At 38.2% G+C, this 7671-nt stretch overlaps 1 protein-coding gene across 1 annotated transcript in view; it reads left to right on the top strand.

Moving 5' to 3' along the window:
* Nucleotides 1-1885: 1885 nt before the first annotated feature.
* The window catches only part of LOC142383650 (mixed lineage kinase domain-like protein), a 32037-nt gene continuing 26251 nt past the window's right edge, over nt 1886-7671 (top strand). The window contains exon 1 of the mRNA XM_075469273.1: nt 1886-1968. The gene's annotated coding sequence lies outside the window, so the exon portion shown is untranslated. The remainder of the gene's footprint in view (nt 1969-7671) is intronic.

Raw genomic sequence — 7671 nt, 5'->3', positions numbered from 1 at the left:
GCTAAATTTTATATTCATAAATGTAAATTTGCTAATAAAACACCATGTTTTTCTGTTTTCATTAAAGATATGGAAATATATATCAAATCAATAACAGACTCTACAAATGAAAAGGCTCTAAGGACAATTTCAATATGTACGTCTTTGCATGTTCTTATTTAATTATCACCCCTGGTTGTTTGTTTGCATGGTTGTTGTATTGTGTTGTATACTTCAATCTGTTGGTTTGTTGTATACTAATATTGTTTAAATAAAGTTCTTAAAAAAAAAAAAAAAAAAAGTCTATGGTTGTAACAGAGCCTGTCTACGGATCGTATCAGATCGGCTCGGCTAAAATATTGCTAAATCCTTGCTGATGCTCAGCCCACGCCACGTTTGTTCTTATTGTACTTTTTTCCCTTTCTTTTTCACTTCACGTTCGGTTTTGTAAACTGTAACACTGTCGAGAATACTTCCCTGACTTGTTTTGTATACTATTGAAGAGCTCTAATAAAGTTTGTTTAAAAAAAAAAAAGATCGGCTCGTGGTCTGCTGAACACGTCACACAATGTGGCTGTACCTCTGGCTGTACGCTTGAATGGGAGTACATTCACAGATTCTATAATAGTACAGATACGCCACTCACGGTGCATTTCCGGTTTCCAACGAGGCGATTTTGGTTGCAGTTCCACCCTTTTTCCACGTGGGGCGCTCAATTTTGGAGACCAGAATGAATGGAGTCCTATGGAGCTATACGCCCTTTCGTGCCCTTATCTCAAGATATAATTTTTTCTCTAGTAATTCGAATGTTGTTTTCGAAAGAGGATGTTTAGAAAATACCCATGGCTGAGTTTTAGATTTTTAGAGCCACTCATTAGCTTAAAAAAAGGATTTTAAGTGTATATGACGTCATACATAGCTTACGACCGGAGATGCCGCGTTACGGCAACAATCCTGCTTGTTGTTGGTCTCAAAGGCAGCAGCGTTTTCAAGGAAGAGCTGTAGTAAGAGAGAATGTGTGGTAACATCACAGGTTCTTAGGCTGTGGTAACATAAGCGGAAAAAGTCCATCTTAATTCTGTTGTCGCTTGGTATGGAGCCAGCCGTCAAGCGGTGCCTCTGGTCGTAATTCTGGTCGAGCGCTGTCATTAGCACAATGCTAGCGCGTGGTGGACAACAAGAAGCCAACCTGTTAGAAATCAAAGGGATATATGTACTCGTTCAGTAGATTTTTGACTTGAAACCCATGTTGAGCTCTCAGAAACTACATTCAAATCTGAGCGCTCTTGAGGAGACTTAGGTGAAACTGACCATTTGTAGCATCTAGCTCCATAGGGCCCCATTCATTCTGGTCTCCACCGACGCCCCCAGTGGAATTCTGGTGGAACTGCAGCCAAAAAGCCGGTACAATGGGGCTTAATAGAGAGTGGCAAGGCTGTTCGTTATAATGGCTGTGGTACATTGCGATTGGCTTTACGTCGGACAGTTGTGATTAGCTCGTTTTTTTCTATCATTTTATAACCTTATGTGTGCCTTGAACATGTACAACCTTTGTGTCTACATGCCACATGTTTCTGTACATTTTGTTAAAAATCTTTAATAAAAAAATTTAAAAAAAAGTTGAGATTGGCTCAGACAAACTTCGTTGCGTTCGATTTTCACGACAGACAGATAGATAGATAGATGCCATTTTTTTAAGCTAATTTTTCAGTGTGTGTATTTGTCTTATTTGCCTAGACTGTATGTATATATATCTATATATATAGATATATAGATATGTATATAGTGTAGTGTATGTATATACACACATATCCAACAGAACAATTTTTACAAGTTGTATGTACATTTATGTGGGACCTACACCGGGCAGAGGCAGAGGAGCCAGGAACAGGAAGAAAGATGTGGCCCGCCCGCACAGGGAGGAGCTCAGGGCCGGACACACACTTTCATTTTTAACGCTCACACTAAGGACATAGCTTCTTCTTACAGGTAAATTATCTTCATTTTTTTTCTTCATATGCTTTCTTAAAGTAAAGTAGGCTACCCTGCTAAGCTCTGTCTGAAGCTTGTCTTCCCGCCGCTCGCTGACACTGTTATAGGTTACAGATTCAGATTACAGACTTTTATATCAGGAGCTCAATGAGCAATTTCACGGCATTAGTACTTATTTATGATTTTTTTTAACCGTAAATTAGGTTTGTTGTTACAGAATGTGCCATCAAAACTTTGGTCTATTGCTGGTGAAAACTGATAGAGAGACAAAGACGTTGCGATAACTGCCCGTAGGGGGGTGGGGGGTGGGGGTGGGGGTGGGGGGTCTGCCTACTGTACCAGCGAGGCTGTAATAATCCAGTAGACTCCAACCTTGAAGTCAGAGGCGCTGCTTGCCTGCAGGCAGGGAGGGCAAAAGCTTGGGGCTCCGGGTTAGAAGGGGGGGTTCGGGGTCGGGGGCTCACCAAGTCTAAATCAATACAGAGCAATGTGGACACTTTGCAATGACAGTGCTCGGCCGGCGCAGAACTACCCAAAGCTGGCCCCACCTCTACCTCCGGTACGTTTGATGTGAACAAACAAGTGAGGGCATGTCTGTGGAAGTTTTTGTGTGTATATTTTATTCTCTTTTCCATATGTGTAGCACCCAAGCATATGGATAATCATTGAAAAAAAAAAATCATTTTGTCTCTTCTTGCATCTTTTTGGGTGGGAATAAACCAATATTTTTGGATTTTTTGGAATTGGGCTATTTTTGATCATTTTAGGCAATGTTGCATATTTGCAACTGTGGGCTTTCCTGATTAATTTTGTTCACAAAACCAAGTCATCCTCTGCAGATCGTTTGGCAAAAAAAGGTATAGTGAAAGTTCACCAGTAACTGCTGCTACCACAATAAAATGTATATGATAGACCTTTATTGAACATTCTTAATACAAAGTGCGGAACGCAACCATCATAAACTTTCCATTCAACAACAAATCAAACAGATTTCACAGATCTTTGTTGTGAAAAAGTGAAGCACATATGTAATGTAAATAAAAATGTGCACATGAAGCTAATAAAAAAATGCAAAAAAAATAATCATAATAATACAATTTGGAGACCTGACCTCCCATTACTGCTGTGAAAGGTGGACAAAGCAGACAGCACCAAAGAGACCAGAACGAACTAGAACAGACCACCGCAAAGCAGAGTGTAATTCACTGAGCCAAGAAAATGATGCTGTGACAACTGTCGGCACATAAAATGTAATGTCAAAAAATATTACACATGAATGTAAATAATGTATGTCAATTTAAAAAATCAAATAATGTAATGTAAATAAAAATATAATGTAAATAAATAATGTAAATAAATAAAAAGCTTGTTGCATATCTGCAACTGTGGGTGCTACAAGGTTAAGCTTCTGAAAACTGTATTTATGTATTTATGTGCTGCCTTATGCGGTAAATGTACTCCTATAGACTCATAATGCAGGTTGTCAGCACTGTCTAATCTTCTGTATTGGAGCCATGTCCAATCATATTTATAAGGACAATTGTATATAATGAAGAAGAGTAGTGAAAGCTAAGCCAAAGAATATTCGACAGTTGCATTTGAGGAATTCATTATTATGACAACAATGTTTACATTAAATTTATTATATAAGGGTGATGCACACTGGTCCGAGGGACCTGTGAATTTCTGCCCCGGGCACCAAGAGACTCTAGTATTGTCTCACTCCGCCAGTTATGACTAAGAAAGAAGAGAACAAGCCATTTAGTTCCTGATACGTATAATTGACACCAACCGACAAATGAAGAATAACCTCTCCGTGTGTTTTGCTGAGCCTCTGAGTTGCGGATCCATGATTGTAATCATCTGCACAGCCTTTCTGTTGGGATCACAGTGATCCCTGCGTGATCTTTTTTAACACAGGGATGCCTCTGATAATGATCACAAGGTTTTGTATAATTTTATTTGATTCGAAAAGCAAGGACATGAAAGTTCTAGCAGTAACATGGAAGTACAGAAATGCTAATTCTAATGAATGACTTTCAGTTCATAAGTAATCATCATCACAACAGGAAAGCTGTATTTTTCATTTCTCCGACTTGTTGCGTACATATTGAAACTATGGTGAAAGGTGTATACTTGCTGATATGAGGTCATTACAGAGGCAGAATTGACCATTTACAAAGGTTGGCAATTGACTCCGCAAAGCACAGCAACATTACCTTTTCATTTTGGGATTAGCAAATAATTTTTCTCATGATTTCATTCGATGTCATTGAATTGAATTTCATGTTTTCACCAAACAAACAGTCGAAAATGATAAATGGCTCTGAATCCTATTTTTTAATAACCAGATTATTTAAATCTTTCACTTGATAAATGTGTTCTTCAAAACATAAAAGCTAAAGATGCTTCATTGATAAACACAACATGATAATGCAGCTGCTTCATTCACACCCCATTAGAGCGAAAAAGAAAGCTGTTCAATAGTGCAAGATGATCTTTTTAAGTAGATAACAGAATTAAAAAAATAGTGTTTTACATAGTTTTACAAACGTATGCAAATAAAGAATAGGAAAAAAACAGATCCTGTGTATGGACTGAAAGAAAATACTGTGTTAAGTGCTTTTTCTCCTACCTAATTGGAAAAGAGTTCTGAGCTGTGGGCCTGGATTGAGTAACAGGAAAAGCCAGTACGCTTTAGGCAGCATAAAAAGTGTTCTGAACACATTTCTGAAGAACTACTTTCTCCTTTAGAAGTAAAACATTCAGGTCACTTCTGGGGAAACTGCCTCAAAACTCTAAATTAAAAACTGGATGCATCATGTCTCACAGGAATGATCAAAGAAAAGAACAAAACGCAAATTAATGCAAAATGTAAATGTGCAATCAAAGAAACATCAGATCAGTCAGACCACACCTGGAGGTGGTTTGATGAAATGAAGCCATAGATTGTCCAAGTTTCTGTCCAGAAGAACCTCACTAATTACTGAGGATACGGTCTGTTTTCTGCCTTACACGCATGGTTCAACTGGTCATCAGTCTCATCTGTGCTCATCTGCCCCACAGACAAAATACTTCAAAAATGTATTTTAGCGTTTTGGGGTATTTGAGGTCCAAGGCATAAGTTAGTCCAAGCAAGTAGCAGCAGGTGCTTGAGTACAATGGAACCCTCGATGACGATCCCTACATCCCTGACGTGTCCATGTTCATTAGGTACAGAGCCATCGTGTCTGCTGCCAGCTCTTCTTCCACATTGATGACTGAATCACCAACATTCTGTAGACATTGTCAAGGAAACTGGTTATAGCAGGCAGGATGTCACCAAAATAAAATAAATGACCAAACAAACATGAATCAGCTGTACAAACATCATGTCTATTGTTTTAACAAGCATATATGACACATTTGAATGATGTGAACAGACACATGAAAAATAACAACAATAATGATACTGACTTCAACACTAATGAAGGTATCCATGCATATTCTCATTCATCCAGGTCCGAGATATCTGAAAAACGTAGAATTAAGTCAACTGGACTTCGTGATATGTCTGTTGGTGGCTTAATGTAGTGGGGGGCCATAAACTAGGTGGGACATTATGATGGCAAACAGCATCCAGGTAAGACACGGGTGTGTGAGACCGTGGCAGTGTTTTCAAACGATAGAAACTATTAAACTGAAACATTATCTCTGCAGATTACATCTGGTGTTAAGTGGCACTATATAAATAAAATAGATTTGAACTGAATGTCACGCTAATATGGAATTAATTTTAAATTAAATAATATTTGGTGTATTAAGTTTGCAATGGACACTTTCCAATAGACACAAAAAGTCAAAGTGTTATAGCTGACTATGTATTCAGCAGATTGACAGAGAATACTGAAAGTCACTTGTTGCACTCACCTCAAACTCTTAGGCACCCACATCTTCACCCAATGAGACATCACGTCACAACTTCTCTATGCCACTCTGTTAAAAAGAAAATGTATTTAAACAGCTGACAAGATCCAGCAGTCACTCTCCTCAATGCACATTTAGGCCCAATCCCAATTCTATTTTCCTACCCCTACCCCTCACCCCTACCCCTCGCCCCTTCGAACGTAGGGGTAGGCGGAGGGCTTTAAAACATACCCCTTCGAATTGGGACAGCACTTCACACTCACGAACGTAATAAGTTCGCGCCGTCAGTTGTTACGTAACCAAAAGCGACAGCTTTAGCCAGAAGTAAACAAACATGCCTGCTGCAGTGGTGTTCGCGCTGTCCTGGGCTATTCGTATATTTTTAGAAATATCTGCGTCGAATCGACAGAGTGCCATCAGGCGAAGGCGTCTTCGACATGTGGGAGCATTGCTGGATCTTGTTACGGTATGTAGAATGATAAATTAATTTAAATAACGCGTGTGAGTGAGCAGCTGGTAGCTTCCAGAGCCGGCGTGTGAATATGATAATGTATGTGTGTGTGTATATGAAAGTGCTTCTAACCGTACATTTGTGATATCGTGTAATATAGAAACAATTTGCTTGTCTCGTTGGATTTGCTGATTTATTGACTGGAGTAGTATCCTACCTGGCTAACCTAGCTGAAAACATAAGCTAACGTTTAGCCTTTGTTACTCGCCTCGTTCCGTTTGGGATAAACATGCAGCTCATGCGTTTTTGAAGCGGTTTTCTTTGTACCAGGTTCAGATTTGACGACATAAATAAATGCACTGCCTTGTGTGTGCTATCAATGTGTTGGTTTGGGAGGATGAAAGTCTGATCTTTCCATGTTTTTCTTTCCAGCAGACGGGTCATCCTACAAATTATTGCTGATTGGACCACATAATGTACCCCAATTTTTTTGTTATCCCTTGTATAATAAATCTCTTCATACCAATATCCGTTCCAGTCGTTAATATGATGTTGATGTGATAATCATGCTCACAAACCTTTTGTCCTTAATTTCTTTTATTAGGCTCACATTACAGACTGGTAAGGCAGCTTATTTTCAGAAATAACAGCTTAAAGTGTCTGCTGTAAAGTGTGTGGTGCAAATATGGACAATAAACAATATGAATATAAACATTATGAACATAAACGGGCAACAGTGCAATCATCGAGAACGAGATGACCGGAGCAGGAACAGCGAAGGCGCATTACTTTAAATATTCTTACCGATTTTACTACACTGAAAAAATTTAACAAAATTTAGTGAAGCAGTTGGTAAAACAATGCAATTTCTATTATATAAGGCCTATAAAATCTGTTTTATTTTTTTCCTAAATTTTTAATTTTTGAGAATTCAGTTTTTAGCATTTTACGCAAATTTAGCGACAAATTTAGAGACAGTGAATTAAAGGGATAGTTCGCCTCTTTTGATGAACCTGTTCATTAACTATATTGCTAGTATGGGATGTCATACAGCTTCATGTCAAAAGAGGAGAACTATCCCTTTAAGTACTGAAATGTAGATGATATATATTCAGTTAAAACGGAAAACTTTAATGCTTCCACGGGTATAACTATATTTCAGGCAAAAACATATGCTGCATGATAAATACATGGCACTATTTTTTCTTGGTTGTCCCAATAGAACATTTTACATTTTGCAGATTTGTTGGTTTAAATTAAACAAAATACATGATTAAACAAAAAATGCCATTAGTTATTTGTAAGAACAAACTAAATAAGAATAGTCCTGTCAATATCTAGTT

The sequence above is a fragment of the Odontesthes bonariensis genome, chromosome 7, assembly GCF_027942865.1.
Source record: "Odontesthes bonariensis isolate fOdoBon6 chromosome 7, fOdoBon6.hap1, whole genome shotgun sequence".
Lineage (NCBI taxonomy): Eukaryota > Metazoa > Chordata > Actinopteri > Atheriniformes > Atherinopsidae > Odontesthes > Odontesthes bonariensis.
This window is presented reverse-complemented; position numbering and strand designations above follow the sequence as displayed.